This window comes from Tyto alba, unplaced genomic scaffold (assembly GCF_018691265.1).
Source record: "Tyto alba isolate M040663 unplaced genomic scaffold, T.alba_DEE_v4.0 Super-Scaffold_42, whole genome shotgun sequence".
NCBI classification, from domain to species: Eukaryota; Metazoa; Chordata; class Aves; order Strigiformes; family Tytonidae; genus Tyto; species Tyto alba.
In genome coordinates this window covers 14,134,971-14,152,695 of record NW_024881318.1, presented here as the reverse complement: position 1 = coordinate 14,152,695, position 17,725 = coordinate 14,134,971, and positions in this window count along the sequence as shown.

Below are 17,725 nucleotides of genomic sequence, written 5' to 3'. Positions count from 1 at the left end.
CCTCCTGCGTGGGGACGGGTGTCAAGCCCCACTCTCCGTGCCCCCCCCCCTCCAGGTTCCCCCACTTCCAGCCCTATCGGGTGCTGGCTGCTGGGTGGGGACAGGGTCAAAGCCCCCCCTTGCTGCCTCCCCATATAGGATCCCCAATTTCCAGCACCGCTGGGGGGCTAACACTGGTGTGGAGATGGGGTCAAGCCCCCCCCCCCCAAACATCCCTCCATATAGGGTCCCCCATTTCCACTCCTGCGGGGTGCTGGCTCCTGGGTGGGGATGGGGGTCAAGCCTCACCTCTCCAGCACCTCCCCACAGAGGACTCCCCCTTTCCAGCCCCACTGGGAAGCTCACACTGGTGTGGGGGGGGGACAACAGGGTCAAGCCCCGCAACGTCTCCCCATGTCGGGTCCCCCCCTTTTCCAGCCCCACCGGGGTGCTCACGCTGGTGTGGGGATGGAGTTAAGTGCACATCCCACACCCCCCAGCCCCCCCCCCCCCCCAGTAGTCCCACAGGTGGTGTGCCATTTTAGGGGTACCCCATTTAGGGGCTCAGTGAGGAGCTGTCACCTGCGTGGGGAGGGGTTCACACCCCACCCCCCCCTCCTCCTCGCCCCACCAGGACGCTGGCCTGGGGTGACCCCTCCGGACCCACTGGGACCCACTGTCTGCCCCAGGGGGAAAGCAGGTTAACCCTTTCCTCCCCACCGCCAGCTCTCCTGGGGGACACTGTCACCTCGACTGGGGACAGAGGTTAACTGCTTCCTTGCCGGATACCATCAGCTGGAGGTGAGGGGGGGGGGGGTGGTGGGGGGGGGTTACCTACTTCCTCACCAGTCAGTTCGGCCCCACTGGGACACACCGGTACCCCCTTCGGGGTGGCGGTGGTGTTAACCCCTTCCTGGCCACAGCACACAGCTCCAGCAGGGCACATTGTTCTCTCCAAAGCGGGAGGGGGAAGAGGGGTTAACCCTCACCCCACCGCCCCCTCCAGCCCCACAGGGCTGTTTTACAGCCCCATGGGGGGGGGGGGGCGTGGGGGTGGGGTGGGGGGTGTTTAACCCCTTTCTCCCAGACCCGCTTGGATGCACCGTTACTGTTACGGCGCAGGGGTGTTAATCCTTTCCTCCCACCCATTTCAGACCCACGGGGACACACTGGCACTAGGTAGGGCAGAGCAGTTAACCCTGACCCACAACTCCACCAGGAAACCTTGTCACCCCATGGGGGCAGAGGCACTAAGCCCTTCCTCCCCTGCCTTCAGCCCCATAGGGACGCCGTGTCATCCCATGGGTACAACGGGGCTAGCGGCTGGCCTCTGCTCCCCACCCAGGTACGGGCAGTGGGGCCAACCTCCCCTTCCCACCTCCACAGTGGCACCCTGTCACCCCACGGGCAGAGGGGCTGACCCCAACCAGCCCCAAAGGACACAGTGTCACTCCATAACCCTCTCATCGGGGCAGCCTGTCACCCCACGGGTGCAGAGGGGCTAGCCTCCCTCCCAGCCCCGCAGGGGAAACCTGTAACGCCATGGGGCAGAGGGACTGAGCCCCACAGCAACACCCTGTCACCCCACAGGGAAGGGGGACCGAACCCCCTAGTCCCACTGCATCACCCTGTCATCCCCAAAGGGCTCGGGGACTGACACCCCCAGCAACACCCTGTCACACCCAGGGCTGAGGAGTTGACACCCCCCCAGCCCCACCGCATCACTCTCTCACCCCACAGGGCAGGAGGACTGACACCCCCAGCAACACCCTGTCACCCCACAGGGCTGGGGGACTGGCACTGCCCAGCAACACCCTGTCACCCCACAGGGCTGGGGGACTGGCACTGCCCAGCAACACCCTGTCACCTCACAGGGAATGGGGACTGACCCCCGCTAGCCCCACTGCATCGCCCTGTCACCCCAAAGGGCTGAGGGACTGGCCCCCTCCAGCATCACCCTGTCACCCCACAGGGCTGGGGGGCAGACCCCCTTCAGCCCCACAGCATCACCCTGTCACCCCACAGGGCTGGGGGACAGACCCCCTTCAGCCCCACAGCATCACCCTGTCACCCCACAGGGCTGGGGGACAGACCCCCTTCAGCCCCACAGCATCACTCTCTCACCCCACAGGGCAGGAGGACTGACACCCCCAGCAACACCCTGTCACCCCACAGGGCAGGAGGACTGACACCCCCAGCAACACCCTGTCACCCCACAGGGCAGGAGGACTAACATCCCCAGCAACACCCTGTCACCCCACAGGGCTGGGGGACTGGCACTGCCCAGCAACACCCTGTCACCCCACAGGGAATGGGGACTGACCCCCCCTAGCCCCACTGCATCGCCCTGTCACCCCAAAGGGCTGAGGGACTGGCCCCCTCCAGCATCACCCTGTCACCCCACAGGGCTGGGGGACAGACCCCCTTCAGCCCCACAGCATCACCCTGTCACCCCACAGGGCTGGGGGACAGACCCCCTTCAGCCCCACAGCATCACCCTGTCACCCCACAGGGCTGGGGGGCAGACCCCCTTCAGCCCCACAGCATCACCCTGTCACCCCACAGGGCTGGGGGGCAGAACCCCCCCCCCGCCTCTCAGGGACACTCTGCCGCCGCAGGGGGCGGAGGGGCCGCGCCGCCGCCCGCACCGGGAGGCGGCAGCGGCGCCGTGGGGGTGTGTGGGGCGGCGGTGTGGGGCAGCGCGGTGGGGCAGGGCCGCCGCCGCCCCCGACACTCACCGCTCGCGCTGTCCCGGGGCGCCGCGCGCTCGCTGAGCCCGCCCCTCCGCCCCCGCCCCCGCCCCCCCCCTCCCCCCGCCGGCCGGCCACGTCAGGGGAGTCCCGCCCGCGCGCGCCCCGCCCCGTTGGGCCTGCAAGGTGCCCGTCGCCGCGCCGCGCCGCGCTGATTGGCTCACCCCGAGGGGCGGGGAGGGGGAAAGAGGCGGGGCGAAGGGCGAGGGACCGCCCCTCCCGCCCGCCCTCCTCGCCCCACCCCCCCATCCGCCTCCTCCTATTGGTCAGTTCAAGCCGGCAGCGCCCCCCCCGGCGCTCTCCCATTGGTCGGGCTCTCGCTTAGGTAAGCGGCGGGATCCCCCGGGGGAATCTTCTGGAAGGCCGTGACGTCATCGGGGCGTTGCGCGTTCACGCTTTTCTCCTTACCCCCCCCCCCCCCCACACCCACCCCCCCACCCCCCCCACCCGCCGGGGTCCGTGGGACCCTCCCCGCCCCCCCCGCGGCGCTGTGGGGTGCCCCGCGGTACGTGGGGGGGAGGGAAGCGACCCCCCCCCCCCCGACATCGCTGCCTGGGGGGGTGGCGGGGAGTGGGGACACACACACACACACACACACACACACACACCCCCCACACCCCCCCCACACACCCCCCCCCCCACACACACACCCCCCACACACCCACCCCCACCCCCCACACACACACACCCCCCCCACACCCCACACCCCCCCCACACACACACACCCCCCACACCCCACACCCCCCCCCCCCCCCCACACACACCCCCCACACCCCACACCCCCCCCCCCACACACACACACCCCCCCCACACCCCACACCCCCCCCCACACACACACACACCCCACACCCCACACCCCCCCCCCCACACACACACACCCCCCACACACCCACCCCCACCCCCCACACACACACACCCCCCCACACCCCACACCCCCCCACACACACACACACCCCCCACACCCCACACCCCCCCCCCCCCACACACACACCCCCCACACCCCACACCCCCCCCCCACACACACACACCCCCCCCACACCCCACACCCCCCCCCACACACACACACACCCCACACCCCACACCCCCCCCCCACACACACACACCCCCCACACACCCACCCCCACCCCCCCCACACACACACCCCCCCCACACCCCACACCCCCCCCCACACACACACACCCCCCACACCCCACACCCCCCCCCACACCCCCCCCCCCCACACACACCCACCCCCCCCCCACACACACACCCCACAGACACCCACCCCCCCCCCCACACGCACACCCCCCACACCCCCCACCCCCACCCCACACACACACCCCCCCCCCACACACACACGCCCAACGCGATGGGCCCCGCGTGGGGGGGCTGAGGAGATTTAACTCAAGGGTTTCCCTTTGGGGGGGGGGGGGGGGGGTGTAGAATGCTTTTTTTTCATCAGCACCCAAAGTGTTCGCGGCTCCGTTTAAAACCGGCCCTGCTCCCCCCCCCCCCCCCGCCCCCCGGGGCGCAGCCCCTCTAAAACGCCCCATCGCGCGTCCCCTTCCAGGGGGGGGGTGCGGTTGGGATTTCACCCTGTGAGTCTTAACACCCCCCCCCCCCCCCCCCGGTTTGAGCCTTCATCTCTGCCGGGGCTGGGCCCGCATCCTGCCTGGGCACAGCATCCTCGAACGAGCCCCCATCTCCCGCCTTTTTTTTTTTTTTTTTTTTTTGAGGTGCCGCTTCTGTTCGGAGCCACGATCCCCCCCCCCGATCCCCCCCCCCCGGGGCAGCGCCCTGCCCCTACACCCTGCCCCAAAACTGGGGAGGGGGGAGCGGCTGGTCCCGCCGGCGCTGCAGCTCAGGGCTGAGGCTGTTAACGCCGCTTCGGCCAAGCTGGGGGGGGGGGGGGGGGGCCCATTTTGCAACCCCCCCCCCGCTGCGCCTTCCCCCTTCCCGGGGGGCTGCGTCCGAACGGGGCGTGTGGAAATAAAACTTCTGGGTTCGCAGCTGCGTTACAGCTCCACGGCCCTCCCTGGGATGGGGTCTCCGGCTCTTTTGGGGCAGGCACCTGGGATCCCCCCCCCCATCCCTTCGCCTCCACGAACTGTTCACGGAGCCCCTCCAAAATGGGGAGGGGGTGGGTGGGTGTCAGAGTTTTCGCTGTACCCCCCTGCGCAGCAGCTGGGTCATCGTGATATTAAACCAGCACGTGCTGTCACCCGCCTATTCCGCTGCCCCCGCGTTGGGTCAGCCACGTACCCCCGGCTGGGGGGGGGGGGTCTCATGCCGCTTGTCCCACGCCACGCCGGTGCCCTGGCCTCGCAAATGTTTTTTTTTTTTGTCTTGGCCTTTCATCCGCGGGGGCACTGGCGTAGCGGGGGGGCTGGGGGGGGGGGGGGGGCAGCCTGCCTGGGGAGAAACGAGGGGTTTTGGTCTCCGGGGGTCGGATGGCGAGCCCCTCTGCTGATGGAAACTGGGCAGGAGTGGGGTCAGGGGAGACCACAGCCTCCCTCTTCCCCCCCCGGGGGGGTGGGGGGGTGCAGCGGGTAGCTTAACCAAATCTGCTCCTCCTTCGCAGCCCGTCTGCTCGGTGGCACGTCCGCACCCTTCCAAAGACACGCCGGGAGAGTGCAGGGAGGGGTGGCAGGAATAATTAAAGGTATGAAGCTGTTTCCATAGAAGGAACAATTACATAAACTGTCTCTCTTCCGTCTGGGGGAAGAGATGACTGAGGGAGGTGTGACGGGGAATAATAAAATCCTGTGTGGTGGTGTTGGGGGGGGGGGGGAAGGTGAGCAGGAAAGGGTTGCTCGAGTTCCCATAACGGGGCACCTCCTGTGGGGAAGAGGCAGTGGCCCCTCGGGGCACGAGCATGCTTGATGAAGCAGAGTTTGGGGATTAAACCTGTGGAAATGGTGGCCTGGGGCGGAGGGAGGATGTGAGAAACCTGGCTGGGGTCAAAAGGCAACTAAGCAAATTCCTGAAAGGAGAAACTCACCCCAGGGCTAGTAAGCCCAGGGAGGGTGCTTCTGGTGCGGGAAGCCCCCAGGCTGCAGGAGTGAGCGGCAGGGTGTATTCCCCCGGAGCTTCACCTCCTCCAAAGATTTTGGCTGTGGGTCTCTGTCCCGGAGAGGATGGGGAGGTGGGGGGGGGGGGGAGCACGGCCTGGTTTGTTTTTCTCTTAAAACGTCGTTACTTGAAACATCTGAAGGCCGGAGCAGCAGACGAGGCCACCGAGCTCTGCACCCTTCCGCCCGCCGTGCCACAGAGGCCTTTTCCCCCGTCGCTGCCACCACCTCCTCGGAGCGGGATCTGGATCTCCCCACAGCCGAGCAGATGGGGCAGGAGCGAGGGCACGATCCTGCGCGCAGGAGAGGGCTGGCTCCCGCTCAGACTCCCCCGCTCAGCGCGGCACAGGGAAGTCTCCGGAGGCTGTGGCTGGGTGAGCTGGGGAGATGCATCTGAGGACACTGGGCTTGGCAGCAGCGGGGTTTGTACTCCGTTCTCCACGGCGAGAGCAGCGCCCACGCTTTCGGTGCTGTCTTTCCTTCCTGCCTGTTCCCATCCTTGGAGATGCCGCCCGCCTTTTCCAGCACCCTGAGCTGCAGGATGAGGAAAGGGCTGCAAGAAAAAAAAAAAAAAAAAAAAATCCATGCCTGGGGTTTTTTTGTTGTATTAATGCCCCATTCCCCACCTGCTGTGATCTGAGGTCGATGCATCTCCAAGGATGTGCTGGTGGGTCACCTTCCAGGTCAGGCCTGGGTCTTAGTTCCTGCTGAAACCGCGGTCTGTGCAGAGGAGTCCTGTCCTGAGGACATGGGGACCTTCTTCCTTGGGGCTCATCCAGCCCCTGGCGTGCCCCCTTAGGAAGCCACCAAACCCGAGTGGCTCTTACTAGCTCCCGGTCACCCTGACTTTGTTGGTTCATCTGGTGAACTTGCGCCCGCCTGGCTCTGAGCACGAGATAATCCAGGTAGGAATGGCTCCAGATGGCCTTGTGCTCCAAGTTAGAGCCACCCACCAGGTCAGAGCGAGCTGCTCAGGACAGGCTGGCCTTGAAAACCCACAAGGAAAACAGCGCTGGAGGAGCTTGTTCCAGAAGCATCTCCCACATCCCCACGGCTCTGCGTCTTGCTGCCACTGCCCGGCCTCCGAGGGCATGCGGGAGGAAGGAGGTGGAAGCCACCCTTAGCCGTAATCGTGGTGTTTGGTTCACTGTCCCCACTCGGGGCCGAGGATGGTGGCCGCTGTCCCCCCCCCCCCGGCAGCAGCTGAGCCGGCCGCTCCGCTCCGCGCTCCGCACCTGCGGGGGTGGCATAATGAGCTGTGTCCTTGTCTCAACCTGCTGCTTCCTCTCCCGGCAGTGTCTGTGCTGCCAGCTGGGTTATTTTTTCTTTTTTTTTTTTTCTTTTTTTCTTTTTTTTTTTTTTTCTTTCCTTCCTGCCTCTATTCTCGAGTGGTTCCCAGCCGGTGCTGGCATGCAGCCCTCACCGGAGACCGCCTCCCGGGCTGACCTTCGCAAACCCTCTCGGATGAGTGTGCCCCGGGGCTCTCCTGCCACCCGTGTTGGGTGTGCAGGGGAGGTGTGGGTGGCTCTGCATGGGAGTGGGCAGCAGAGCGTGGGGGGACTCGGTCCTCTCCAGTCCCCTGCTGTCCTTCCCTGTGCCCAGGCTTTTGTGGAGCGGCCAAAACCTGAGGGCAGGAGTGAGTGGGAGGAAAGGGGATGCTGCAGTGCTTTTTTTGTGGGCAGAGCAAGACTCCACTAGACAAATCCTGCTGCTGGACACTTTGGTTTGGCCTGACCTACTCTGCTGGCTCCGACTCTGAAACACCAATGCACAGGTCTAAACTGGGCATGCAGAGCGCGTGGGCTGAGAAAGCCCCTCGTGGGAGCCATCTCTGCAAACCCCCTGGCTGAGCAGGTGAAGGAGGAGAGGCAGTGCCCCCACCCTGATTTGTGGATGCTGGAGCGCCGCGAATTGTCCTGGGTTGCTGTGGGAATCAGCAGCGGGCACAGGGCTTGAATCCGGAGCATCTGGACTCTGGCTGAGGCAATCACCAGCGAGGCAGGGCCATGGTAGCTGAGAGCCAGCAGCACCCCTGCAGCCTCTGGCATCCTCCTTGCTACCCACCCGTGACCTCACGTGTCCCTCTGGAAGGGAGACCAGCCGTGCTGGGGAGCCTGGATAGTTTCAGTTGCATCGGGGACCTGTGTGCATGTAGAACACAGGTGCTGAAATTTGGTTTGGCTCCATTTCAGCTTCCAGCCTTTGCTCTGCTTCCCTCAGCAAAGGCATCCTGTAGCACTTCGTGGTTTCTCCTGGGGACAACTCTCTCCAAGTTACATTTTTAACCAAGTTATCTCTAGTCTGCATTTGGGTGCCAAGCACAGTAGGCTCTTCTACTCTCTCCAGCCACCCCATCATATGGGGAATTTTGGCCTTGAAATACATCCCAAGTCCCTGCTTTCCAAGGTGGGAGTATCCACGGGTGTTCCCAGCAGGGCTGCTCGCCCTGAAGGTCACAGCTGGAGATGGGTAGTGTCTGGGCTGGAGACAAACCCTGCTGCATCTATTGGGAATGTGTTCATCTGATGCTTTTCCTTTTGCAATCTGCCTGGCATCTAATCCTTAATTTGCCAAATGAGCTGACAGTGGCAAGATGCGACGGATTCATCATGACACAATGTGGTACCCAGCTGACTGCTGTAGGAAGCTTAATACCTCTGTGGTACTACCAAATCTGTGTCCTCTAAAAAAAATAATAAAAATTACCTGGGGGTTTTCTGGCAAGGAGATTTTTATGAAAGAACAGGCTGGTTTGCCTTTATTCTGGTCTTGTCTCTTCTCCATTGCCTCCCAGACATCCATCCCTGGGGCTGCCCTGGCCCAATGGCAGGTGGTGCTCAGGGGGATGCAGGTGGTGGTGTGCTGGGGGCAGAAGACTCCGTGGGTGCTGCAGTGGTGCCAGGTTTCTTCCCTCCCTACCAATAGCCCATCACTGCTAACCCCTCTGATTTTGCTGCTTCCTGAGCAGCCCATCATCTTGGTCCAGCAGGATTAGGGATGATGGGTGGGTAAAGCCATAAAGATCCCTGTAGAGAAGAAGGGAGAGGAGGAAGAATTTCAAGCACCCCCTCAGGAGGTCTGGAGGATGCTTAGATACCCCCAGTCTCATCTTTGTAAACAAATGGGAGATGTGGGGGCTGCCTGACCCCGGGCATCTCGGCTCACTCTCATGGAGCTCTGTGCTTGCCAGCCCTGAGCACTGCTGTAGGGCGCTGTGCCGGTCCTGTGATGGCTCTGCGGGTCTCCTGCTCACTCCAGCCTTGCCTGCAGCTTTTTGTCAGGAGCCTGAGACACCAGCCAGTGTCGAGGTTGAAGTGAGAAGGGATGTGGTAGTGAGTGAGCTGGGGATGCTGGCAGGGTCTGGCTGAGCATCTGGTGCCCTGGCTGGAGGCTGGAGCAGGGATGCTTTTCCTCTCTTCCCGTTTCTCACTTGGAGGCAGAGTACGGGGAGGTGGGGCAGGGAGTGGCCGGTGGTTAACAGCCTGTTATGGGTCACCATCTGCAAGTGGAGCAGCTTTCTCACGCATCTCTGGTGCAGAGGGCAGTTGTTGGAGGCTTCTGTTTAATCTGGTCTCCCTGGGTGCCCATCGCTGTGGTATTTGGGCACACTCATCCATTCCTGAACGGCAGAGATGTCTGTGGTGGCTGCTCTGTGCATGTTTTTTTTTTTTTTTCTGGATGTATTGGTCTTTGGGGAAAGCAGATTGGTCTTGCCCAGGTGGCCTTGAAGGTGTCCGCTGACCTGCTGTCCTGCTCCTCCTGTGCTTGCTCAGGATGAAAGGGGGCTCCTCCTCATCACCTGCATCACTTGCCACGTCCTGCTCTGTAACGCTGACTCGAGAGGACACCCCAAGAACAGAGAGCCCCAAGCTCTCCTTTCAAACCAGACCAATGGACAGGGCAGGGTGGTTGGCTATTCCCCAGCACCCACCAATGCTTTCCGGTAGCCCTGTGGGCCAGGGCCCTGGAGGGACCTGATGCTCATCAGGGTTAGGATGTGCTGGGGATGCTAAGGTGTCTGGAGGCCCTGCACAGCTGGCCAGCTGTGGGGTCACATCTGAAGCACCGAGGCTCTAATTCCCAAAGCCACATGCTGTTGCCCACGGTGGGGATTGCAGAGAGGATTCATCCTGGCGTGCCATGCCCAGAGCTGCTGTAAGGCACCAAGATAAAGCCAGTTTCAGTTGTCGCAGGCTGGACCATCACAATGAAAATATGCCTGAGCCTGGTCAGGGATGGCGGTGGGTTAACATGAAAGCAAGACTTGGCAAACGCCACCCTCCAATTCGTTGGAAGAGAGCGAGCAGAGGGAAAAGTTACAATGCTGCGTAATTAGGGAGCAAATGAGGAGACCAGCAGCGTCTCCACGTGAGAAGGGGCTGGAAGAATTAACGCCTAAGAAAATACAGCCCCAAACTAATTTCCTGCTTTGCTTCAACCGTCAGTAAGGGCAGCGGCACTGAATGTAGAGCCCAAAGGAGGGTTGGGAGTGGGAGGGAGGCGGGGAGGAAAAATTGCTACTGCTGGAGGGGAACAAAAATACAGAGTATTCAATGTGTCGGGCTTGGGGAGAGGGGCTGAGCTGCACCACGGGCCCCAGGATTGCTGCCGCACGCTGTGATGGTGGCAGGGATCCTCTTTGGCAAACCGCTGTCTTTAAAGCGTCGCTCAGGCTGGAGCGGTACTGAATGACCTGTGTTTGTGGAGGAGGAAAAGCAATCTGGGTCGCGTACAAGCCTATGTGTCTGGTCTCAAATTCTAGATAAGGCTGAGGAAAAACAAGAATATTCAAAGGAAAATGGGAAGAGCAGCCATTTGAGGGGGTAGGGTAGGGACAGGGTGTAGGCTCTGGGCTGTGGGCGTTGATGCTTTTGCTTCCTCGAGACGCATCGTCCGGTCCCTGCATCTCTGACGTCATGCTGATGTCCCCACGGGAAGAAATCCTCCCTGTCCAATGCAGACATCGGCCTCCAGCAGCAATTAGAGGGGGGAACCGAGCTGGGCAACCACCCTGCAGGTCCTGGGGTACCTGCAGATAAATCAACATTTCCCTCCTGTACAAGGGGAAGGAGAAGAGGACTGGGGACGTGTCGTGACAGCTGACCGTCGTGGATGCCGGGGTCAAGAAAGGAACCCTGGCCATGGCGTGGTGCCACGCTCACGGGTGCTACACATTCCGTGCCGGCTGCTGCCGCTGCACCGCGGCTCGGTTCTGCTGGGAGGCTGCCGGGTGAGGGGGCGGGGGGGGGGGTGGAGATGGGATGTTTTCTCGGGCACCTTTAAAAAAAGAAGTTGTTCTAGGAAAAGAAATTAACCGAATCCGCTCCGTCTCCCCGCTCGGTGGCTTGTGCCACACTTGGCTGGAGTTCCGCCGGGATGTGCTGGCGGGGCCGGGTCGCGCCGGGGCACTGGCAGGCAGGCTGCGGGCATCGCTGTGACCCGCTGCCGCCTGGCCCTGCCTCCGTGTGCGTGTCCTGCCTGTGCCGAGCCCCGAAACAGGAGCTGCGCATCGCACGCGGAGCGTGCCAGGCGTGCGCACACACGTGTGGGCACGCGTTGCCTCTGCCCTGGGGGGGGTTGCACGCAGGTGTGTGCCGCCAGCCCGGGCACCCTGGGCGAGTGCTGGCCCGGTGAAAACCCCAGGCCAGACCTTCCAGCTTAGAAATGAAGGTTTCTGTCCGTGCACATCCCACGTGGGTGTGTCACTGGGCATTCACACGTTGCATGCCGCGCACATACGTGTCCCCCATGGCACACATGTGCCGTGCCCTGCACAGGTGCTGCCAGGCCCTGCTCAGGGTTTTGGGGATGGAGTGACTCACCTGGCCACAGCGAGGGGTTTTTGCTACAGCATCGCCTGTAGAAGGGTCTCCTCTGAGCCACGGGGGCAAACACAGCCAGGAGTGCTTATGTGCATGCTAAAGGGGCATCTCCTGCGTGGGAGACTCTGGATTTGGGACCAAAGTGTGGCAGGGGGGCTTTTCCACCCCCCCTAGGGAATGTGGGTCACCCCACCCCACCATGATAGGGGTTCACATGCCAGATTCGCTCCAACCAGGGTTCCCCACCCGCAAAGCTGGGGTCCTCATGGAAGGGCACTCACGGGTACAGACTGTGCTTGGATTTTGGAGCAAGCGGTGAAGAAGGTGGCTGGGGAGAGGGGGGGGAGATTCCTGGAGGGTGTAGGGGTGGGCGCACGCGTCTGCTGCACATGCCTCCCCGCGTGTAAGTTTGCATGTACGGGCAGAGCTTCCGGAGAGGGTGAATGAATGAGGCAATTCACTATTTCAGCACTGGCTCTGGCAGGCTTTTCCTTTAGAGGCAGGCGTGCACCGGCGCGTGGGCTCCTGCCTGCGTATGCGCGTGGGCTCCTGCCTGCGTGTGCAGGTGGGTGTCGAGGGGGCTTCGGGAGATGTTTGCCACGTCAGGGAATTCACTCCGGGGGCTGGTGCACGCCCCCGCCACGCTCGCTGCCTTGTCTGCTTGGCGCAGCGTTGTGTAACTTCCGATGCCCCCACCGGATCTCCTTTCCCGGCAGAGGGGGGATGCTCCGGCTGCCCTCCCTGCTCTCTGACGGCGGGGAGACATCTCCCCCGGCCAAACGGGGTGAGGAGGGCAGCCCTAATGTCCTCCTTACCTGGGGATGCCAGTGCCTTTCCTCCCCACAGGCAGGGAGGGCTGGACCCGAGTGGCAGGCCTGCTCCGGCAGACGGAGGGACTGGCTGCAGGAAAAAACCCTTGGCAGCCAAAAATCACAGGAACCGTTTTCCCAGGTCTAACAAATTTATGCCTGTCGATCGAGGAGTTTGCTTTGGGAGAGTTAAGGAGGGTATGGGTCTCTCCCCCTCAGGGGACCCACAGGGGACATCCACGTGCCGCCGTGGCTCGCTGGATGCCAGGACCTGTGAGACCTGGGCTGAGACACCACAACTCATCTCATGCAATGCTGGGAAGTGGGGAGAGAGGGAGGTGAGGCCAGGGGAGCCCGTCGTGCCCAGCACCCGTTGGAGGTGCCCCGGGGAGATGGGTGGCTTTGCTGCTGCAGGAAGCAGAGGGATGGCCAGGACAAGGGAGGATCTGCTTGACATTTTTGTCTCTCCACCGGCAGCCGCGTTGCCATGCCAGTACTGCCGTTTCCATGCCGGTACAGCTGTTTCCATGCTGGTACTGCCGTTGCCAGGCTACGCCGAGGGTGTTGGAAGAGGATGTCAGGTTGCTTTGAGGATGAGAATGTGGGAGATAAAGCCGGGGTGATGCTGAATCCCACCTTGCTGCCGGCCCAGGGACCTGCCGGGCACGGGCTGGCTCGGAGGCGGCCAGGCAGTGATGGAGGTGTCGCTGCCCGTGGGAGCCAGTGTGACAGTCGGAGGTCCCCAGGGCTGAGTTCTGGCAGGCCACTGGCATTGCAGTGCTCCCCCAGAATTTCTCAGTGCTCAGGGTACTGGAGGGGTGACCTGACAGCAGCCTGCTATGTCCATGGTGGTATTTATCAACTGGACTTATAAAGTCATCAAATAAAGAAGCCAGGGTTATTTGACAAGCCCCGAGCCCAGCTGAAGTATCCGCAGGAGCTGTGGCTTTGACTGCTCGACTTGGTCTTCTCCATCCTGCCACTAGCCCCTAAAGCACAGAGTGACCCCAGGAGTTAGATTTGGTACCTGTTGGCTGTGGGAAAGGCTTATGTGGTAAGGTTCCTTACTTCCCAGGAGAAGGGATTGGTCCCAGAGGGTGCTGAGCCTCTGGGTCTTGGCATCCCCTCCTCCTGCCTTTGATTTTTGTCGTGCACGGGTGCTTACGTGAAAGCTCTGCTGTGCCCACCTTGGGCTCAGGAGGTGTGCCACATAGTGGGGTCACTAGAGAAGGTTTTTCTACCTTCCTGTCCCTGCCATTAAAAATTCACCTTGCTGGCACCGAGGTGAATTTTTGCAAGGCCAATGCCTGTCTGTCCCCCAGCAGCCGGCCCACCGTAGCACAGCGCAAAGGCTACATGGGGCTGGTTCCCACCGTGGGAGTGGCATGGCCCTGAGACCAGCAGAAATAGCTCCTGCACGTAGCCCACTGTCAGGCTGCCCGTGTGTCTCGGGGGGGCAGGGACGGGGCTGTGCATGCCCGGGGGTCTGCCCTGCGCAGGCAGCTGCCAGGTGTTTTCCCATGCGTGGGAGACGCTGCCTGTCCTGCAGTGCTAATGGCGCCTGGCTGTGGGGTTGGGGACAGGGCAGGACACCCCCTTGGCTGCAAGTATTTTCCCCCCAAAAGTGAGCCGGCAGCTCCCAGTCCCCCAGCTCTTGTGCTGTTTCTCCCCAGCCCGGTACCTGGTGTCCCTCTACCAGAGAGGGGGAGTGCTGCCAGAGCATCCCACCCAGCCTCCACCTTCCCTCCACCCATCTCCTTCCAGCCCCCTCCCTCCGCCCCCGCGTTCCAGCCTAAATAATTCCTCCTCTGCCTGGCGGTGTGCAGACTGCTCTCCTGTCCTTCCCTTAGTCATCGCTCAGCCGAGCGAGACAGATATAGTTGCCTGAGTCTCCTCGCGGATCAGTCACTCCAGCCCCCGAATCGTTCTGCTGCTGGATCGCGGGGTGCCCCGTGCCGAACACGAGGTGCCTCCCCCCCTTGCTACCCCTCACTGTCGCTGCCAGAGCCCCTAACCCCCCTGCCTGGGGAGCGAGCAGCCCCATCGATGCTGCGTGGGTTGGCAGATGACCCAGGTGGGGCTCCGTGTCCCCGGCCAGCTGCAGGCTGTGTGCCTCTGCCTGTGCCAAGCACGGTGCTGTCTTTCTGGGGTGGCTCGGATCCAAATCCCTGCTTTCCAGGTACCCTGGCTGCCTTCCTCCTTCCCTGGTCAGCCAGGGTACTCCTCAGCACCGTGGGGCTCCCAAATGAGTCCTGGACTGATGCCTTGTTGCTGATGTCCCCATCACGTGCCCTTGACATGGGGGGTGTTGGGATGGGGGGGGGGGGGGGCAGAGGAGACTGTGTGTGCTGGTTTTCAGGTCCAGGGGCTCACCCCAGATGGAGGAGGGATCCTGGGGCGCACAGAGGCAGTACAGCTGCCCGCTCTGCTGCCCAGAGGGACCATCAGCATCTGCTCTGACGCCTGGGTGCATACAGCCAAAATGGGAAGGCAGGTTCTGCCCTTCACTGAACCCCAAACCTTTTCCCTCCCCACCTTATTCGGCAGCCGACGGGCCCCCCCCCCCCCTGCCACACCAGCCCTGGTGCTTGATAGCGGCTGCTTAGAGGCCGGCGGGGTGCAGGCTGCTGCGGAGAGGGGAACAGCGGGACACGGGAGCCCAGTGTGGAGGTCACTGTCCCCAGTGCCACCTCCCAGTCCCCCTGCGAAACCAGGGCAATAGGCACAGGGAGGCACAGAAGGAGGCACCCAGGACTTGCGGCATTAATGCATTGCTCCCGCATGGCCTGTCACCGAGGCAGGAGAGGACCTGGACACCCTGACGGAGTGCGCTACGTGGGCTGCCAGGATGAGTCACAGCAAAGCTGCTGCCGGGAGCAAGATGCTCGCCATGCCCGGCACCACGCCGTCCCCCTCCTCACCCCGGGGGGGGGGGGCTGCCTCTGCCACCCCCTGCACCACGCAGGCACCCCGTGCCCCCGCGCACAGCCGTGCTGCGGGGAGGAAAGCGGGAGCGAACGTGCCGGGAACAGGAGGCAGCGTCTGGCAGCCCCGCACCGTGCCGGGGGGCCACCGAGCCGGCGGTGAGGGGGTGGCGGGAGCCGGCGGCACGACGTGCCGGCGGGAAGCCGTGCACAGCCCCACTGCGTGGGCTCCCGTGGGTGGCCCAGGCCGTGCGCATCCTCCCAGGAGAGAAGCACACCACTTCCACGCTGGGGTGCCCGTGGGGTTGTGGCTTTTCGAGGCAGCTTGTCCTGCGGCTCCTGGCAGTGTTCTAGGGGAGGTGCTGGGAAGGGGACACCATTTCCCCGCTCGGGTCCCGTACAGCTCCCTCCGGGCTGCCCTATGGACCCAAGCAGCATGTGGCGAGTCCCAGAAGGTGCTGATGGGCCTTGCTGTCCCTGCTCCTGTCACCAGGCCCAGTGCTTGGCTGTGTTTCCATTGCTTAAGCATCCTTCCCAGCCCTGTAGCAATGCCAAGTATGGACAGACCCTGCAGCTGCTCGAGGGGAGCAGTGGCTCTGTGCAGAGGAGGGGGGCACCCAGGGCTCCTGCTGGGGGACGTGGAGAGGAGGAGGCTCTGGCTCCCTGTGCATCTCTTGGGGAAAGGGTGCTAGACCTGACGAAGCCCTGGGCCGGTCCCTCTTCTCCAGGGGTCGGGGTCTCCCAGGTCCTGTGTGCTGCAGAGGATGGAGCCCACCCCAGACTGCAGGAGCCTGGGGCTGCTCGGGTTGAGCTCCAGCTCCTGACATGGGGTGTGTAGCCCAACACTCACCCACTGCGGGCACAGATGACCATGGAGGAGGAGGGTGCTACGGGGCAGAGATTGGAATCAGAGCCAGGTTTGGGGCAGGAGGAGAAGGGGGTTGCAAACCACCCTACAAAATGCCATCTGGGGGTTGAAGCAAACCACTGCAGGAATGCTCTGATGGCCGTGGCGGTGATGCTGGCCCCTCCGCTCCACCGGGACGGCCTGGTGGGATGCTCTGGTCCCCCGCCGGCCGTGCTACCCCGTGCCCCCCTCCCCAGCACGGCGGCCAGGGATGGCTGTGCAGCGTTCAGGTCCGAAAGTGGCACCGCTTGCTCCCAGCACACGGCGCAGGGCTGACACCCTGTGGCCACCTCTGCTGAGACACACACACACACACACACACACACACACACACACTTCTCACGGCCCCTTGCACTCTCCCTTGCCACCCAGTCCACCTGGAAGTCTCTCCAGAGGGCCGTGGTCCCACTGGAGACCCTGGCTCGAGGGGTGGGTGGGTCACTTCTGGGTGTTCCAACCTTCTTCTCTCATCTCTACACCCCAAACCCCTCCGCTTCACCCTTCCCCGCCCTGCTCACAAATTTGGGGAGGGATGTGGCTAGACAGGGACATGTGTCCCAGCTCTGCATGGTCACTCCTGCTCTGGCCTGGGAGGGGAAGGGTGGTTGGGGCCACCAGGCTGGCACTGCCTCCAGGGGATGTGGCTGTTGTCACTGTCACACGCTGCCCAGAGAACCCCTTTTTCCTGCCGGTGGTCCCTGGCTGGTCCTGTGTCAGCGATGGGATGGGGCTCTGACACCTTTGCCCCAGCAACAGCTGGGTTCCACGGCTCATGGTGACACTGTCTCAGCCCAGTGGGTCACCCCCTGTCCCCTCCCGTGTCAGCACAGCTCCCTGCACACGTCCCATCAGAGGTGGGTGCCATCCTGCACCCTGGGAGGTGCAAAGCCAAGCACCCATCTTCCCCACAAGCAGAGGTTTTTAGGGTGGGCGGCAGCCCCGTGCAATGGCTGTACATCCCAGCAGAGGGTGCAACCTCCCCGCAGAACAGGGCACCGCTACCCCCCCACCCCCCCCTCCCCGGAGTCCCTAAAGGACGGTGGGGACACCCTGAGCTGGGCAGGACGGGCAACACGAGGATCTCCAGTCCCCTTGTCGATGGCAGGACCACCCGGTGAAGGGTGGCCGATGCTCTGACCGCTACCTGCTGCAAAACATTACGCCCAAGCTGGAGTTGCCCTCCAGGACCCCATGATGCTGCCCCCCAGGCTCCAGGCTGGGTGATGCTGGGCTGGGAAGCCCCCACTGGGGAGCAGACACACGGGGAGTGCAGCACCCACTGCGTGGCACCAGGTGGTGGGGGATGGACCTGGGACAACAGACGTGTGGGCTACGCAGGCACCATCACTACAGCATGAATTTAGCCCCTCTGGGTTTACCTTCCTTGCAGGGTCTGGGGCAGAGGTGTTGGGGTGGGACAGTTGGTTCCTGCCCCAGCCTTAAATCCCACATGAGCATCCTGAGCCTTTGGCTTGGGGCCTTTG